The sequence below is a fragment of the Neoarius graeffei genome, chromosome 11 (genome assembly GCF_027579695.1).
Source record: "Neoarius graeffei isolate fNeoGra1 chromosome 11, fNeoGra1.pri, whole genome shotgun sequence".
NCBI classification, from domain to species: domain Eukaryota; kingdom Metazoa; phylum Chordata; class Actinopteri; order Siluriformes; family Ariidae; genus Neoarius; species Neoarius graeffei.
Genome location: NC_083579.1, coordinates 12320647 through 12339479, shown reverse-complemented (window position 1 = coordinate 12339479; position 18833 = coordinate 12320647). Strand labels below are relative to the sequence as shown.

Sequence of the window (18833 nt, the reverse complement as noted above, 5' to 3'; positions counted from 1 at the left end):
TAAGTGTTATGAAGACTTCAGAAGGCTGAGAAACCATCACAGACCATCGCAGACTCCGGAAACAAATTCCTTTCAGGTTTGTTGCTGGGAAATGAATCAGTCGATGTTTTGACTTGCATCACTGTATTAAACGGTAACCTTTACACATTCATCAGCAAGAACACGTGGCGAAATCAAAGGCAAGGCAACAAGCAGGTACTGGATAGAAGGCGAACACGACAATACCATTGTGTTGTGAAAAATCTTTCCATATTGTTCAGCTACTGTGATCCTTCCATTCAGCCTCGGCAGCAAACGCCATCTCCATACGGACCGTTATAATGGCCTTATCTTTCCCATTCCCAACACAAAAGAGTCTCGAAGCCCACTGCCAGCCCCGTGTATATATGTGTGTGTGTGTGTGTGTGTGTGTGTGTGTGTGTGTGTGTGTGGTGTACTGTATCTGGGCATGGAGCTTCAGCCAAGCCTCTGCATTATGCCTTCATTTAGAGACATGGTGATCTGCTTAACCAGGACGTTTCTATTAACTAACCACTTCTCTCTCTCACACACACGGCCAGCGGACCTGCACGCCTTCTCCGTTCTGATATAAAAAGGTAAAACCGGAGTGAAAATAAAACCAAGAAAATTTAACATTAGCTCAAAAAAAAAAAATCTATATCTAAATATCTAAAGGAAATCTATTTTCCTTTCTCCTTCTCATTACCTCAGCTCCATTCTCTCCAATCAGCAATGATCAGCGGGCAGGAAAAGAGAACGTGAAACAAGGGTGAAATAAAAATATTTATTCGATCCACATTTACCCGCTATGAGCAATCGTGCGCTCTGATTGGCTACTCTACTACAACCCCGATTCCAAAAAAGTTGGGACAAAGTACAAATTGTAAATAAAAACGGAATGCAATAATTTACAAATCTCAAAAACTGATATTGTATTCACAATAGAACACAGACAACATATCAAATGTCGAAAGTGAGACATTTTGAAATTTCATGCCAAATATTGGCTCATTTGAAATTTCATGACAGCAACACATCTCAAAAAAGTTGGGACGGGGCAATAAGAGGCTGGAAAAGTTAAAGGTACAAAAAAGGAACAGCTGGAGGACCAAATTGCAACTCATTAGGTCAATTGGCAATAGGTCATTAACATGACTGGGTATAAAAAGAGCATCTTGGAGTGGCAGCGGCTCTCAGAAGTAAAGATGGGAAGAGGATCACCAATCCCCCTAATTCTGCGCCGACAAATAGTGGAGCAATATCAGAAAGGAGTTCGACAGTGTAAAATTGCAAAGAGTTTGAACATATCATCATCTACAGTGCATAATATCATCAAAAGATTCAGAGAATCTGGAAGAATCTCTGTGCGTAAGGGTCAAAGCCGGAAAACCATATTGGGAGCCCGTGATCTTCGGGGCCCTTAGACGGCACTGCATCACATACAGGCATGCTTCTGTATTGGAAATCACAAAATGGGCTCAGGAATATTTCCAGAGAACATTATCTGTGAACACAATTCACCGTGCCATCCGCCGTTGCCAGCTAAAACTCTATAGTTCAAAGAAGAAGCCGTATCTAAACGTGATCCAGAAGCGCAGACGTCTTCTCTGGCCCAAGGCTCATTTAAAATGGACTGTGGCAAAGTGGAAAACTGTTCTGTGGTCAGACGAATCAAAATTTGAAGTTCTTTATGGAAATCAGGGACGCCGTGTCATTCGGACTAAAGAGGAGGACGACGACCCAAGTTGTTATCGGCGCTCAGTTCAGAAGCCTGCATCTCTGATGGTATGGGGTTGCATTAGTGCGTGTGGCATGGGCAGCTTACACATCTGGAAAGACACCATCAATGCTGAAAGGTAATATCCAGGTTCTAGAGCAACATATGCTCCCATCCAGACGACGTCTCTTTCAGGGAAGACCTTGCATTTTCCAACATGACAATGCCAAACCACATACTGCATCAATTACAGCATCATGGCTGCGTAGAAGAAGGGTCCGGGTACTGAACTGACCAGCCTGCAGTCCAGATCTTTCACCCATAGAAAACATTTGGCGCATCATAAAACGGAAGATACGACAAAAAAGACCTAAGACAGTTGAGCAACTAGAATCCTACATTAGACAAGAATGGGTTAACATTCCTATCCCTAAACTTGAGCAACTTGTCTCCTCAGTCCCCAGACGTTTACAGACTGTTGTAAAGAGAAAAGGGGATGTCTCACAGTGGGAAACATGGCCTTGTCCCAACTTTTTTGAGATGTGTTGTTGTCATGAAATTTAAAATCACCTAATTTTTCTCTTTAAATGATACATTTTCTCAGTTTAAACATTTGATATGTCATCTATGTTCTATTCTGAATAAAATATGGAATTTTGAAACTTCCACATCATTGCGTTCTGTTTTTATTTACAATTTGTACTTTGTCCCAACTTTTTTGGAATCAGGGTTGTATGAGGCTCTCAGCTCATATACCGTGAGTAGAGAAAAACAAAATGGCGGTGCGTGCTGCTGAAGCAACCGAGGACGAAATAAAAACTCGACTCGAAAACAAAACCACAAAAAACCCTGCAAATAAATAAATAAATAAATAAATGGAATGAATGTATGTATTTGATGGTAAGAACGGTTTTTTTTCCAGAAATCATTGCATTTTTCACAAATTGCTCCCATCATTTCGCCAGTTTGTTTACATTCTTCATCTTTAAGCATTAAAAATATGCTGATTTTTTTTTTTAGACAGGTTCAAAACCTCAAAGAAGTTTGAAAATTACAGAACTGAAATGTCCAAGGAGGAATGAAATAAAACGTCTAAAGCTGTTCAGCAAGACGGCACTTTCTACAAAAAGAGAAAAAACAAAAAAAACAAAAAAAAACGCTGAAGTCAATTCGTGCAGCCAGCGATAGATTTTTAAGAAGTCCGCCTCAGCGGAAATGATTTCGTCGGACGTTTGGTATGAAGTTTTTGTTTATCGAATTTGCAAAAAATAAAAACGCTCCGTTTCTCAAAATCCAGTGAACGTAGAGAGAATAAAACTACTCCACTCAACCTGGTCGTACATGACCATCAGCTCATGTACGACTTGATTTTGTGGAATACTTGTTAAATGTAACTAGAAATGGATAAAAAGGATGACGTGACATTTTTTCCATGAATAAATTACCGCAAGTTGAATAAAAGCACATCAGGATGTGCTGTTAAAAGAAAAACGCAAGCCAGCACACCATCCCATAGCGGATTATGATTATTTTCTTCTAACAACATGCCCTGAAGTGGTTTATTCCAGGTTAAAATAGCGACTAAAGGTGTCGATGGACACGGTGGAATGAAACTGTTCGAGATTCTTTTCAGTTCACTTTTTCTTTTCTTTCTCCATGTTTCACAAAAACAGCCATTTTTTTTTTTGTGTGAGCGAGGACGATGCCTCAAGGGGTAAATACATGGAGCAAGTGAACAATAATATTACAGAAAATAAATCACAGCTCAATGCTGATAAACAACACCTGGTGGAGGGAAACATATTTTTAATCTCTGGGGTTTTCTCTCTCTCTCTCTCCTCCGAACAGGCCTGCGTTTGACGGTCAGCAATAATCGAACCCACTTTCGAGAGGATTAGGCTCCAGGCTTAGGCCAGTGAAGCGGGTAGCGGACGAGGCCTCCTGTGGGGGCATGGGGGGGGTTATACAGTGTTGTGGGGGGAGGACGGGGTAGTTGGGAGACGATTAAGGGGTCTCGCTTATCAGAAGCATGCTGCTGGAGCCAGACTCATGGCAGGAGAGATTGCTTTCATACTCGCGCCGCCACCACAAAGCGCATCACTAATGCGATAAATGCATGCGAGTTAAAGAGTCACGGCACACTCGCGTATTGTGCGCGTCTCCCCAATCAGACGCAGCCAAAGCAGGATCTCCGCTGCTCCGTTTTTAGAAACAGGCTTAATGCCTCGGACACAAAAGACTTTTATTCCGGCGTGCGTTTTAGACGTACACGAGAGTGAGAATGAGAGGGTGACGGAGGACAAAAAGAGAAAGGAACGCCAGAGGAGCACCTGTTTTCCCTGAAGAGGAGATGGACTTGACCTCTGACCTCGCCATGCCTCTCACTGGCTGTGTGTCAGTGAAACAAATGCAGGTGGCACATGGGCAGATTCCTCATCTCTCTCTCTCTCTCTCTCTCTCTCTCACACACCTTTTCCCTCCGTACAGATTTAAGCTCTTATTAAAAACAGGTTTTGCACAAACCCTGTATATTGTGCGTTTCAGCTAGAATTGTACAGAGCTCTGGATCTTGCGTAAAAGCATAACACCACCAAAATTATTCCCTGCCTATTAATAATAGATATTTGCCTAAAATACATAAACACACATCTCTCAAATAAAATACGATAAATGAACAGCGCCTCATCAAGTGAGAATCTGTTACGTTTGTGTTTAATGCTTGTTTAATTCAGTTAAAGCTAGACCGCCTTTCAGATTTTAAGTGTAGGTCATGAAAAGAATTTTCCCCAACACCCAATTATTTTTGTTTAGTGGACCGAAAGCTACTGAATTCGAATCAGACTTCCAATTTTATTGTTTAAAAAAAAAAATAGAACAATTCATGAATTTTGAGCCACATGGCCCTAAATTCTCCGCTATTTTTTCCTTCTTCACCATGACCCAATTCAAGATACTACGTCATGCATGACATGGTGGGCTTTCGCCGTTCGCACAAGGCATTGTGGGATATAAATTTGAAACAGGAGAGAAAAATGGAGAACGCGAGTGTGCGAATGAAACCTGAAAGACTGACTACAGTAACGGAAAGAAAGCGAAAAGAAAAAGACGTTATGTTCTATACGAAGGAAAGGAAACGCAGGACCAAACTAATAAATATCGGCGCTCAGCGAGCACCTCGGTGTGATCAGCTCTTTGTTTAGCGACAGAATGATGGAACTGTCAGTGCACGCTCAAAGGTAAACCTGCGCATGCACACACACACACACACGGACTTCCTCTGTCTGCTTGACTACACGATGTGAGCGATTTCATGCACATTATTTGCTTTAATCCCTTCAAATTAAATAACTTCCCAGCCACAGAATGGCCTGATATTTTGTGAGATATTACAGAAATAAACATACATCACAATGACCAAATTTCAGAGCGAACTAAATTTCACCGATTTTATGAAATCGAAAGGCCGTCTAGCTTTAAGCACTTTTTCAAAAAATAAACATGCTTTTAAACAAGCATGATACTAAATAAAACTTTAGTGCGCTGATCAAACAGGATTGAAGTAATCCATGCAATAGAAAGTTTAGAACCAAACTCTTCTTATATCCCTAAATATATTTGGAACAAAATACCTTGACTTGGAGGTTAGAGGTTAATTTTCTTCATGTTTTCTCTGAACAAATTTATTTCGATTAAAGGTTGGATTTTTCTCATTTTTTCAGTGTAAGATGAAGCGACTTCATAAAAAAAGGTGGATTTCCCCCCCCAACCCTTTTCACTAATCTTAACAAGGGGTGCCAATAATTTTTGAAACAGTGGAGGACACTGTATTGTGGTAAATATCATTATCGTGACAATGTTAGACAATACCGCAATATAATTTTTAGGTTCTATCGCTGTGCCTTACAAATATTACAGTCCTGATTATTTTAATCAGCAGAGCTTGTAATTATTAGACTGTCAAGGAGCAATTAGCGGGGTCCAAGCATTTTTTTTTTTTTGGTGACGTTACACAGAACAATAATATGACCTTAGAGGAACCTAGTTTTCATGTTTCACAACAATATAACTCTCAAAGAGATTCTGTTACACAGTATACATAATGATAATAAAGTTGACTTTGGTACAACCCCAAATCCAAAAAAGTTGGGACGCTGTGTAAACTGTAAATAGACAGAATGCAATAATTTACAAAATCACGGAAATGCTATATTTAATTGAAAATAGTACAAAGACAACATATCATATATTGAAACTGAGAAATTTTATTGTTTTTTGAGAAATATATGCTCATTTTGAATTTGATGTCAGCAACATCTTTCAGAAAAGTTGGGACAGGGGCGTGTTTACCGCTGTGTTGCATCATCTCTACTGTTAACAACACTCTGTAAACGTTTGAGAACTGAGGAGACCAGCTACTGTAGTTTTGAAAGAGAAATGTTGTCCCATTCTTGCCTGATCTACAATTTCAGATTCTCAACAGTTCGGGGTCTCCTTTGTCGTATTTTGTGCTTCATAATGCGCCAAATGTTTTAAAAGGGAGGCAGGTCTGGACTGCAGCAGGCCAGTTTAGCACCCGGACTCTTTTACTACGGAGCCGTGTAGTTTTAATATGTGCAGAAAGCGGTTTGGCGTTGTCTTGCTGAAAGAAGGAAGGCCTTCCCTGAAAAAGATTTAGTCTGGATGGCAGCATATTGCTCCGAAATGTGTAGATATCATTCAGCATTAATGATGCCTTCCCAGATGTACAAACTCCCCATGTCATGTGCACTAATGCACCCTCATACCATCACAGATGCTGACTTTTGAACTGTGCACTGATAAGCCGGATGGTCCCTCTCCTCTTTCGCCTGGAGGACGTGGGGTCCATGATTTCTAAATAGAATTTCTACTTTTGATTCATCAGACCTCGGGACAATTTTCCACTTCGCCTCAGTCCATCGTAAAAGAGAAGGTGGCAGTAATTCTGGATATTGTTTATATCTGGTTTTAACTTGCATTTGTGGATGTAGTAATGAACTGTTTTCACAGACGATGGTTTTCTGAAGTGTTCCTGAGCCCATACAGTGATTTCCACTACAGACACATGTCTGCTTTTAATGCAGTGTCTCCTGAGGGCCTGAAGATCACAGGCATCCAATGTCAGTTTTCAGCCTTGTCTCTTGCATACAGAGATTTCTCCAGATTCTCTGAAGCTTTTAATGATATTATGCACCATAGATGATGTGATCCCCAAATTCTTTGCAGTTTTACATTGAGGGATGTTATTCTTAAATTGCTGCACTGTTTGCTCACGCAGTCTTTCACAGAGCAGTGAACCCCTCCCCCTCTTTACTTCTGAGAGACTCTGCCCCTCTGGGATGCTCTTTTTATACACAATCATCTTACTGACCTGTTGACAATTAACCAAATTAGTTTTTTAGCATTACACAACTTTTTCAGTCTTTTGTTGCCCCTGTCCCAACTTTTCTGAAACATGTTGCTGACATCAAATTCAAAATGAGCAGAAATTTTTCGAAAAACAAAATTTATCAGTTCCAACGTGTGATATGTTGTCTTTGTACTATTTTCAATGAAATGTAGGGTTTCCATGATTTGCAAATCTTCTCATTCTGTTTTTATTTAGATTTTACACCGTGTCCCAACTTTTTTGAAATTGGGGTTGTATGTGGACGGTGAATTGGAAATTTAAACGCAATCGTAATTTGTAGGAGAAGTAGCATATTTTGCAAGTAATACAAATTAGCTGAAATCTATATGGATGGACCTGAAGCCTTGGGCCCAAAGGGTTGCCAGTTCAATTCCTAGGATCGGCAGGGAAAACGTGAGGGGAGTTGAGTCGAGTGAACGAACAACGCTTTCCCCTCCGTCCGCATCATGGCTGAAGTGCCCTTGAGCAAGGCACCGAACCCCCAACTGCTCCCCGGGCGCTGTAGCATACACAGTTGCCCACACTGCAAAAAATGGCCTTTCAAAAATAAGAAAAGATTAAAACAAAGCATATTTGCTTGAATCAGGTGAAAAAAATCTGCCAATGGAACTAGTCAAATTTGACTTGGTAAGATTTCTTAAAGTAAGATGAAAAATCGAACCTGTTTTTAGATGAAATAATTCCAAAATAAGATTGGGGAACTTATTATGCGAGATCTGATTAACTCAAAATAATCAAAATAGTTCTTATAACAAGATCGTACTTCTTACATTTAGCCATTCAAATCATTTTTATTTATTTCATTTTAAGGGTATTTCACTTAAATTCATGACAAAGTCTGAGCAGTAAAAACTGAATTTAAGATAAATATGCTAATATTAAGATTGTTAAATTCTACAACTAAGCATTGCTAGCTTAAAAGATTCTCCTTTTGTGACCTGTAATTAGTAAAATACTCTAGATACGAGACCAGAGACTATCTTGAATCAAGTTGACGACACGTGTAGCATTGCAACAAGTTTATTTTTTTTCCCATTTCAACATTCAAACATTAAAACATCTCTTAAGATTCCACTTCCCCAGGACCTCAGGCACCTAAATAAATAAATTAATTTAAAAAAAGTCGACGCATTTTGACTTGCAGTGCTTACACAACGCCAAAGCAACAGTGCATTTTGGGGGCACTGACTATTCATGTGTACGAGGGGTTTACAAGATCAGGCACAACCCCCCCCCCCAAAAAAAAAAACTGAACTTAACTCCCAGAATTCCAAAAAGACGTCACTAAAACGCCCTCCACTCACTCATAGCCTTTTTGAAGGCACTTGTCTGGTCTAGAGTCTGTACAGCATCTAGAAGGAGCTCACTCTGAATGACTGAGAAAACAGTCGCAGTAAACTTAGGATCTGTAAGGTGGAGTTGAATTGTAAAGAAAGATTCAAAGATTTCAGTAAAGTTCATTTATTCCCAAAACAAGCATACTTTTTTTTTCTTGAAACAAGATGAACCGCATTTGACAAATGTCCAAAATGTACTTACTTGTTTAAAAAAAAAAACAAAAAACTTGTTTTATTTTCAAAGGTGCTCCAAATAAGACTTTTTCAAGACCTTTTGTCTATACAAGATTTTCAAGATGGACTGTCTAAAAACTAGCCTTTCTAGCTAAATGAGGTTTTGCTTGTTGGGCAATTATGTCTTATAATAAGGGGGGCTAGATGTTTTGACTTGAAAAGAGACAAATAAACTTCCGAAGATTTTTATTTTTTGCAGTGCACTGCTCTGGGTATGTGCGTGTGCGCTCATTGCTTCACGTGGGTTAAATGCAGAGGAGGAATTTCACTGTGCTCGAGTGTACATGTGACAAATAAGCGCTGCTTCTTCTTCTTATATATTTGCTTCATTGTCAAACTACGACATTTCATCTTTAAGTTATACAATGGCAACATTGTCATGATGGTCCATTTTTGCTAATTCGCCTCTGTGAAGTTGAGAACGTGAATAAAAGCATTTCGATTCTTTTGTGCAAAAAAACAAGCAAACAAAAAACCCCTGCTCAAACAGTTTTACAGAAATTAACTGTTAAATGTAACGTCACCCAGCACCCCATGAACATCCAAATAACTCCAAACAAGCCGCAGTCATTTGTGTCTCATTTGTGCACACAAAATAAACCCAAATAAAGTTTGTACACCCCCTATTCTACTCATTCACAAGTTTTTCTGTATTTTCTACATTGTAGAACAAAACTGAAGACATTAAAACTATGAAATAACATCCGGAACATATGGAATTATGTGGTAAAAAGTGTCAAACGTTTACCTTGATGACGCTTTGCACACTACTGGCATTCTCTTAACCAGCTTCATGAGGTAGTCACCTGGAATGCTTTTCAATTAACAGGAGTGCCTCGTCAAAAATTCATTATTAGACAAGTTTCTTACCTTCTTAATACGTTTGAGATCTAAAGAGTAAACAAGAAACGTACAAATAATAAAACCGCCCCATTCCACTGGCCTGTATTCCATTACTGGCCGGGACTCTAATATTGGCCGGTCTCGCTGTCGGAGGAGGTAAATAATGGCCGGACTCTAATACAGGCCGGGGCTATAACCAACGATGTTTCTGAGATCATAGTGGCCTTACACAATCGTTCCGATCTGAAAGACAATTGTGATCAGTGGCGCCGCCAGGCGTATGGCCGTACGCACTAGGCGTACCTTGGGGAGAGAGATTTTTTTTTAAATTATAATTGTTACCTGAATGCTTTGGCAATGCAACATAATTTGAGAAAGAGAGAAAGAGAGACGTGTGTGTGCCGGCGCATTTGTGTGCTTCAGGAGTGGGCGGGGAGTGCGTGACCAAGAAAGCTCATTGGTCAATGCAGATATACTTTTCTTGCACCACTGAGATTCTCTCCAGTTTTGAGAAACGGAGACAGACAATCGTCAGTAGTCAGAGCTTGTGCGAGAATTTATTGAGAAGCGAGTCAAAAATGAGTAAACGAACCCTGAAACAAACGAGCTTGTTTCAGACTTTTACGAAAAAGTCCAAAAGCAGTGATCCAGGGGTGTCATCTGCTTGCCAGTCCTCTCCAGTATCAGCTAGTAACACGGCACCGGCAGCTTCCACTCCTCCGCAACCTAGCAGCAGTACGCTGCAGCTGGATGCTAGCTCAGTTCCTTTGAGGGAATTGCCTTCATCTACCTCTGAGTTTGAAACTAGCCATACATCCAGTGAATTTCATATAAGAACACCTACATCTCCCCATGTCCCTTACGATCAGAAGTAGATGGTTGCTCCACCTTGCTGACAAATGAGCCATCAGATAGCTTTACTAATGAGCCCCGAGTCAGCCCGCGATCACTGACATCACATTTATCAGACATAGGTAAACTTCAACCAGATGCCTTAAAATGTGCACCGGACTCTGTAAAGCTCAATGTCCTACAGAACCGCTTCAAACCAGACAGAGGGTGGGTGGCTCCTTCTACTCTGATTTTCGGTAAACTCAGAAAAATACCCGAGGAGTTTTTCAACGAGTCTATGTACCCCACGTTGCGCTACAGTGTGTGTCAGAGTCGTGCGTGCGGTAGTGCTGAGCAAGTTCACTAGATTCTAATCGAGGCTATAAAGAGTTTATTGTTTATTGTCGTGTGTAGTTCACATATGTTGTTCAAATATCAGCCTGTGTTCATGGAAGGCTATTGTTCAATTTCAAGTTAAACTTCTATCGTTGTTTTGTGTATAAGCCTATAGATCGACTCTTCATAGAAACTGCAGCACGCAAGCGTTTTTTTTTTTTTTTTTTGGGGGGGGGGGGGGGGGGGGGGATTACACCGCTAGTGCGTACCTTACAGTTCAACCCTGCAGGCGCCCCTGATTGTGATTACCGGTAGGTCTGGTGGTAACCAGGCAACCAAGCATCAACCTATTTTATAGGTTCAAATAGACACAAAATCTCGTTTTTATTCATTCCACTGGTAGTCTGTTTTGCTCAAATAGAAATAGAGGCCTGCCTCTAATTCTGGCCTCCTTCCAATAATGGCCTGGACCAAGATGCACTTGAGTGAAATAAAGGCCCCGGCCTATATTAGAGGATTTACTGTATATCAAGAACCGCTAGACCAGGGGTTTTCAAAGTGTGGGAGAGTCAGCCCCCCCTCGGAGAGCAAATAAACAACAGCGCCCCCCCCTTAAAATTTTTGTTGTTGCTATACTTAATGTTCCATTCGTATTTTTAAAAAATGGTTGTTGTACACATTTTTTTTTCTTTTTCACATTTTAAACATCTGTGCTTTTTAAAACATCTTGTTTTACACATTTTAAACATCTCATAGCATCGTTAGCTAGCACCTCTTGGCAGACAACACACTGTGGCAGTGGAGCATCTTCAGATCCAGTCCATGAAAATCCAAACTTTAAATAATCGTGGTCATACTTCCTTCTTTTTCCAGTTCCCCAGGATTACACGGGCCTTTTTTGTGATTGTTGCGGGCTAAAATGTCTGATGTTGCGGGGGGGTTTTCCAAAAAAAATTGCGATGAAAGTTGCGGTGTTTTTTAGGTTTTTGTTGCGATTACATTGCGGGAGGAAGTGAAAGTTGCGAGAAATTGCTGCGATTTTCTCTTTTTGTGATTAAAATTGAGTGATATGTTAAATATTAAGTTATTACTGAAAACCTATTGATTAAAAAAAACAGACACTGAGAAATGGTCCTATAAACAACTTTACCAATATAAAAGATTACCAGGACTACAAAAATGCAGAAAAATAGGCTTTACTTATCCAAATGCACCTGTTGGTTCAAAAGTTAAAGTGCAGAGAACCTCACAGCACAACATGAAGTTACCTTAAAATATAATATAAATGCCTCAGCTTTCATGTAAGAAAAAAACTATTAATACTAGTACTGTGTGCAGGCAGTCTCTCCTGAAGACTAAATTAAACAATAATTATAAACTAATAAAATAAATGGCTCAGGCTTCATAGAAGAAAAAAACAATTTGAACAGAATCTCACAGTATGATGCTGAAGCTGCCTAAACAATGGAAAATAAAATACCATTTTGGCAAAAATGTTGGCATCCATTAATTTCTTGTATTAAGTAAAAAAAAAAAAAGTGCACACAGTCCTTCACTGTAAACATAACACACTTTCAGTAACAGAATTTAAGCCTATATAAACACTGACTCGCACATGCAGTGTTGCCAGGTACTGCTGACGTTTTCCAGTCTAAAATATGTTCAAAACCCGCCAAAATGCACTTGAAACCGCCCAATCTGGCAACACTGCGCGCATGCTGCTTCTCTTGAACGTATACACGGAAGTTAGGCGGAAGGTAGTTTGTCGACGTCACCTCAAGACGACGCCAACGATTGGTCAAATTTGCAGGAAAGTTGTGGTGATTGGATATAATTGCAACACCGCCCTGAATTCGTGGGGATTGGTTGAATTTGCGCTGAAGTTGCAAATCGCAACATCCTGGAGGGTCTGGTTTTTTTGCTTGGCCCAGACTCTGTCTCCTCACTCACTGTAGCTTTAGGTACTAAAAATCGATCCATTTTGTCTCTGGTAAAGGCTAGCTGAAGTTCGCTAAATGTCCGCAATAGTAACTTATTCTGGTTTATTTTTCCTCACGTTGCGCCCCCCCTGAAGAACTCTGGCGCCCCCCAGGGGGGGCGCACACTTTGAAAAGCCCTGCGCTAGACTAAGTAAAGAGAAACGACATCCATCATTACTTTAAGACAGGAAGTGACTGACTTAATACACACAAAGAAAAAATGCTGAATTACAGTTGTGTGTCCAAACTTTTGCCTGATACTACATGTTTTTAACCCAAACTCTAAACTTTTAAAGGACATATTCTAGACCAATTTCATGTTTTTTTTTTATATGAACGTATGTCCCTTTACACACTCATCCAGAAGGGTAATTTTGCACAAGGCCATCTGTCTACAGCAGAAAAAAATAAAATAACAAAACACGTCTGGAAAAATCCCAAGGGAGTCTGGAGCCAGATTCGTGACGTCACTTGCGGAAGCGCCAGCAGGCTGCGTGAGCTTGCACGGTTTCAGTGCACAGCCTGTGTAGACCAAGTTTAGCAGCTAGCGATTTTGCATTGAAATACGGAATGGTATTTATTTATATATTTCTTCATTTAGAAGAGTACTGGCTACTGTAGGAGAAAGATTTCATAAGCTACACACGTGGAATCAGCTAAGCAGGGTTGTATATACATTTAATGTGTTTGACAGGTCCCAAGATCTCAAGCCCTGACACGCATATCCCTCGATACATGTGAAGTAAGTGTATAATCGCCCAGCGCTTTCGTGTTGTTTACTTTTGTGTGTCAATAAATAACATTATCCGTGTACCACACAAACACAGGAACACCTAATTTAGAGTATAGTCTCTCTTATTTCTTACCCTGGCAACAGTCAACTTGTGAATTGCCGATTTTCTTGGTCTTTTTCTCGGCTCTGCTTGGTCCTCGGCTTCGAGGGCCTCAGTGGATGCGACACGTCGCCGTCTGTCAGGGGAGACGAACACGGCTGGCTCCTTTGGTGACGCTGACACAGACGGAGACGGTGTTGCTTTGGGCATCCTGACAGATAGAACTGCGTCTTTTTTCAGATCAAGTTGCCTCGCGAAGCCCATTTCCCACTGCAAATAGTTCTCAAAGTCATTGGGCCTTGTGAAGTTAGCACCGCAAATAATGCTGTAGAGTCTGTAGCATGTAGCCAATTTTTACGGGTGCCTCGCATGAAGTGCTCCCATTTCTCTCTTGTTGTCCGGTCTTTTGGAAAACGATGAGTACTAATCCCATCAAGATTGGTGTTGCTGGGGGCGTCGTGGCTCAGGTGGATAAGGCGCCATACCATAAATCCGGGGACCCAGGTTCGATTCTGACCCGAGGTCATTTCCCGATCCCTCCCCATCTCTCTCTCCCGCTCGTTTCCTGTCTCTACACTGTCCTATCCAATAAAGGTGAAAAAAGCCCAAAAAAAATCTTTAAAAAAAAAAAAAAAAAGATTGGTGTTGCTACACCTTCCTACGATACATCTGTTAACCATTTTAATAATTACATGATAACATTGAAGAAATTTGCAGAAAACCACCAGGTCATTTTCTCAGAAACAAACCAGCGCTGACGTAGGATTCAGAAGGAGGCGTCCCGCAGATGACGTCACGAAAATCAATGTTTGCCGGGAAATCCAAATGCCAAGTTTTTTCAGAGGCGGACCAATTCGCCTCAAAAGGCTTGATTTCAACTGAATTTTTCTGGTATTGCGCAAGGTAAAAAAAAATTGCACAAAATGCAAAAATGTGACCGATATTTGACCAAAGTTTAATATAAAATAGGAGAATTACATTGATCTTGCTCCTGAATTTACCCTTGATATGGGCAATTCCATGTAAATGTCAACCTCACCATGCAAAAATAAAGCAACATGTAATACATCAAAACCACTCCCAGAGATATCACCTAGGCCTGTATTTTACAGATGTGAATAAGTTGAACCAATTTGTAACCAACCTAATACGTCACTGTCAGTCTTTCTTTCTTATAATGTAAAACCCAAGCTAAAATCAACTTTGATCATGTACAATTCTATATTATTGCCACAAGCCACAGAAATGTATGCTAAAATCCACAAAACAGCAAAACAATAGCCATCCTAAATATTATTTAAGAACTTTGATAGTTTTAGCTGATATTTAGAGAGTTTTTCAAAGGGTTATGGTGGTTAAATTGCTGATTTTCTAAACATATGCCATGTCTATTTCAGACGCGTCACATCCATAACGGAATTTCGTCACATCCATAACGCTGACTTTTCCTTCCGAAACTCTGCATGAAATACAAAATATTTTAAACAAAGATTTTTTAATATTCACCTTGGACCCCTCTATCAAATGGATATCTCCATTTCGACATTAGGTTTACAATTTCACAGAGTTTGATAAAAATGTACAGTCACCCAAGAAAAGTGATACTTTTTCTGTCACATCCATAACGCATCTTTTATTGGCGTTTTCTGGCATGCCCTAGATGTACTATGGGAATTGTTCTTGTTCTATCACTTCTCCAGTATGGTACAGCCTTAATATGCAACACCTGTTTAAATACTGGGAGACAATAAAACATGCACTGGGTCATTTGTTGCCATTTTGAGTTCAAGTGTCACGTCCATAACGCTGGAATTGCTCAAATGCACTTTAACTTCCCCAAAACACTGTGAGCAGAAATTTCTCTCTTACATGCACGAAACGATACGAAACACTTTACAAATTCAAGCCAGACATCTCAAGGGAGTCTCAAAACAAGGGATGGGACGATATAATGGTAGGCGTATCAGATACTCGCTGGCCGTGCTGTGAAAATTGAACACGCAGACGCTCATCTAAGTTTCCAAATCTGTCACTGTCAAAACCAGAAAGGTAATACACAGGTACAAAGGATTGGTAATGTTAGACACTCAGTACAGCACATATACTTTACCAAGTCTGTATTTAGAGAGTCTTTATAAGCGTGTGCTGTGACTGCACTCTAATCCAGAACAGGTACATGGTAATTAGTCCTAATGGTAGGCGTATCAGATGCTCGCTGGCCGTGCTGTGAAAATTGTGCATGCAGATGCTCATCTAAGTTTGCAAATCGGTCATTGCTTAACTCGAATATTTTCTATCGTGAATACGATCATTAAAAAGCTTATAATCTCTGCTTTCCAAAGAAATGTATCTGGTTAAGATCTGTTCAGTATTTTGGGAGGAATGGCAGGGTGAAGTCGGTACAACAGAGTAAAAACTCTGCTCACGGGATGTCGGGAAACTGCCAGTGCTTTTCTTTTTGAGTCATGGGAAAGCGGTCAGGCTTTCTCTCTCTCTCTCTCTCTCCCCTGATCAGTTTCCGACTGGATTACTCGTGAATATCAAATCAGATAACTTTTATAGTGATGTTCTCTCGCTCTCACTGTTTCTGATGAAGGATTCAGCAAAATTTTCCATCTGATAGTTTTGATGTTATGATTCACGGGAGACTTTGAAGCGAGTTTTCATTGCTTTACCTACTTATTGTTTTTAAAAAAAACCTGATTCCTGTAAATAAATAACTAATTTTAGAATATAACCGGAGTTGTTTTGATGAAAAAGATGGAGATCTTCGTGGTCGGAATGAGATTTAAAAAGCCAGAAGTCAGAACCGCGAGTGTCGATTTCAGTTCAGTTAATGTGAATTGTTTATTGGATGTGGATCTCACAGTTTTTTTGAGGTTCTCCTTGAAAGCTATGAACATTATCATTTATATTCTTTCATATAAATACTAGTAGGCCCTATTTTTGAGAAATACAAACCTACAGAGCACAAAGAAGGTATTCGAAATAATCTTTTATTACTTTTTTTTTATTGATTGTACCGTGTTAATGTTTTGACCTAATTAGCATAATTAATACTAATTTGCAAAATTTGTTCTTATTAACTTTTCGAACTTTGTATTCAGTATACAACCATCTATGTACCTGCCAATTTCCATGTAAATAACTTGAAAAATAGAAAAGTTATTAAGAAAAACCATTTGATCTCATTGGTTAAGGAGGTCCATTTTGGACCATGTGACCCTCGTACAGAATATTACGGCCGTTTTCGAAAAAATTAAGCCTTTTTTTCAATCTCTGATTTGTAATATCTCAAGAACTGATAAACATATTTTAATTTGGTAAAAAGTATGTTGTTCTGCATTCAATTCTGAATTCAACAAGTGTTGCCAGGCAAAACAAACCTCGCCTGGTAGGACTTATGATGAACATGAAGTAAGATATCGTGGGGAAAAAAATTAAATAAATTTAAGAAAATAAAAGGTACCCTACGGGTCCATGTGGCTACTGCTTATAAATAAATAAATTTTTTTCTGATACCATGTCCATACAGTAAATTGATGCTGCGTTCATGTGCTATGGGAAGATGATATTTTCCAGTTGGGAAGTGGTATTTACCAGTGTGTTGTGTTCACATGCTTTTGTTGTTGTTGACAAATTAAAGATGGTGGACCAGATTCAAGTTAGCAATAGTTAGTTAGCTATCGTTAGCAATAGCGTCTGCTCTGGATAGGTAAAAACAAACCATAACACATTTTTAAAGGAAACGGATTTCTAACGTATTATATTACACTTGTTAATGACGCAACATTGCATAGACACAAAAAACTACCCGCTAGTACTAGTAAAAAAAAACTTTAGTAGCGTACAATGCTTAACATTCAAGTGTCTTATACCACTCGCCGCCATGTTGAAAAGGTTAAAGTTCATCTCATCTCGGCAACTCGTGTATCAAAATTTTCTATGAGTTGCCCAGTGGAAAATACCACAAGAGGGGGCGTTCATGTGTGCTTTCCATGTCGGCGTTTGGTATTTACCATAATTCCCATAGCACATGAATGCAGCAATAGCATATATATTTACTCGGAGGCAGTAGCCACAAAAATGACGTGTAATCCAAAAATTAATTAATTAAAAAAAAAAAAAGCCACAGAAGTAAAATATACCAAGTGTCTGTACTTTATATTATTCTACTCTTACAGTTTTCGAAACTGAAACCTCCGAACCGAGGCTGACATACACACGCTGTCGCCATGACCCAAACTCTTATTTCCCAGAAATGGCCCGGCGCTAGAGCTCAGCGGAACACACTTTCCCTCTGTAATAAGCATAAACGTGTCTGAAAGCGATTTCTTTATTCTAGTCCATAGCAGGTGAGATAATAATAATAATAATAATAATAATAAAAAAAAAACCAACAGAGAGGGGAAGTGATCATCAATGGGGTTTTAAAAGTAGGCGTGGCCAAACCCGCTTCCTTTGCGCATGCCAATGAGGCAGGTAGTGATCCAGCGAGCATGTTTGTGGGAGGCGTTTTTCCAAAGCAGCGCTCCTGCAGTCTGAGCTCAGAGCTTTTTTTTTTTTTTTAAAAAACACCTTTTTGGGTCACCGTGACCTTGACCGGATGACCTTCAAAATGTTGGAGGTTCTATTTGAGACCAATGCCCATCTATCCTGAAAGTTTCAGGATAGAGTGGTCTGGCCGTTCTCCCGTAATGCTGCTTTAATAAAAAAAAAAAAAAGAGGAAAAAAAACCCAACTGGAAACAAACAGTACCTCACCCCGCTTGCTCCGTAGCCGGCGAGGTAATGAGAGCAGTTTCAAGCAACTGAGATTGAATTTTCACCCGATATGCCTAATACTGGTATGAAACTCTAGCATGATAAGGAGATGTGATAAAATGTTATGCTTTCAAGGTATATGTGATGTCAGCAGCATCTCTTGAAAGTACGGCCAATTTTTTTTTTTTAATAGAAGAAATGATTGCACATCGTTACCGCTTACTGGTTTATCAAGATTATTAAAAAAAAAAAACATTATATCAGCTTCCTAGATCATTTTCAGACTCACCCTGCTGCTGGAGAGTTATTTACTGTTCAGTATTGTCTTGTTTAGAATAAAACTAGAAAATATAATTCATCATTTTTGCCTCGTGAGGCACAGAAAGCAGTCTTTTCTGTCCTCATTAATCAAAATACAGTCAGACTGGATGCCATTTTCTTAAGCTTTATGAGTGTTATTGTGTTGGTCAGTGATTACTGGCTCTAGAGAGCACATTAGAGCCCCCAAGGCAAAGAGGAAAAAAAAAAAAAC

The 18833-nt window shown here is 39.6% G+C and overlaps 1 protein-coding gene across 2 annotated transcripts in view; it reads right to left on the bottom strand.

Annotated features, from left to right (window-relative positions):
* Positions 1–18833, bottom strand: part of wdpcp (WD repeat containing planar cell polarity effector) — a 259832-nt gene that overhangs the window by 128482 nt on the left and 112517 nt on the right. The gene's annotated exons all lie outside the window — the stretch shown is intronic.